This window comes from Mus pahari, chromosome 18 (assembly GCF_900095145.1).
Source record: "Mus pahari chromosome 18, PAHARI_EIJ_v1.1, whole genome shotgun sequence".
Lineage (NCBI taxonomy): Eukaryota > Metazoa > Chordata > Mammalia > Rodentia > Muridae > Mus > Mus pahari.
In genome coordinates, this window is record NC_034607.1 from 14,638,874 (window position 1) to 14,640,440 (window position 1,567).

Genomic DNA, 1,567 nt, shown 5'->3' on the forward strand with positions numbered 1-1,567 from the left:
TGTGGAGGCCAGAAGTCAGCATCAGGTGTCTTCCTGGATGTCTCTCCATCTTAGCTTCTGAGAGAGGGTCTCTTACTGAGCCTCGCTTGCTGATTCAGCCACCTGGGCTGGTCAGTGAGTCCCTGAGATCATCCTGTCTGTCTCCCCAGGGCTGGGATTAGGGGTGCACATCAAGGTACCTGTTTTTTGTTTTTGTTTTAAATGTGGGCTCAAAGGGGTTGAATTCAGGATCTCATGTGGCATGGCGAACACCTCACTGGCCCATCTCCCCACCCCTGTTTGTTTGTTAGTTTTCTAGATAATGTGGGGGGATCTCCTGTAGTCCAGACTGGCTTTAAACTCATTATGTATAGAGGATGGCCTTGAACTTCTGATCCTCTTATCTCAACTTCCTTAGTGCCGGGATTAGAGGCAAGCCTGCATGTCTAGTCTATATTGTGCTGAAAACTGAACTTAGAGCAGTGGCTCTCAGCCTTCCAAATGCTGGGCCCTTTTAATACAGTTCTTCATGTTGCAGTGGGCCCCAACTATACATTTCACAACAGCAATTTTGCTACTGTTATGAATCATAATATAAATAGCCTCACATGCAGCCCCTGTGAAAGGGTCATTGAGGCCCCCAAGAGGGTCGTGACCCCCCCAGGTTGAGAACCACTAACCTAGGGCTGTATACACACCGAGCAAGCACCCTGCCATCTCAGCTTCATCCCTTCCGCCCCTTGTGGCTTGTTCACGAAGCTCGCTTACCTCACACGGCCGCCTTCTCAGTCTCTTCTCTCTAGTCCTCTTCTTTCTTAAAGATTTATTATTTTTATTTATGTGTGTGTCTGTGTGAGTGTATCTCGCCCAGGCACAGTAGATACTCTCCAGACAAACATGGATGCCCATGGAGGTCAGAAGAGGGTACTGAGTCTCCTGGAGCTGGAGTGGCAAGTATCAGCGAGCTACCCAAGCATAGATGCTGGGACCAAACTCAGGTCCTCTTGAAGAATAGCCAAGTACTCTAACCACTGAACCATCTCTCAAGCTACCTTGTGGCCCAGCTCCGCACAATATGGCCTTCTAGTCTTTACGTCCGAGAAGGATGACTGAAGATCTCTGAAAATTTTTTGGTAAAAATAAAATTAAGGAGTTATTGTTAAAGAATATCTAGGCTGGGGAGATGGCTCAGTGGTTAAAAACACTTGGCAGCCCTCGTAGGGAACCCAGGTTTGATTCCCAGCGTACACACGGTACACACAACTGTCAGTAACTCCAGTCTGTGGGGTCCAGTGCCCTCTTCTGGCCTCCATAGGCACTGTATGCACATGGTGTACAGACATGCAGGCAAAACACTCATGCACAAACAATAAAAATAAAAATAAAGGGGTTTTAAAAATTAAAATGTTCCATTATACAAAATAAATACAGCGTTTAAGATAAGGTGAGTGCACGAAGCTTACTGAGTTTTCATTCTTCCCAGTCTTTTCTTTCTTCCTCCTTTCCTTTCCTTTCCTTTCCTTTCCTTTCCTTTCCTTTCCTTTCCTTTCCTTTCCTTCCCTTCCCTTCCCTTCCCTTCCCTTCCCTT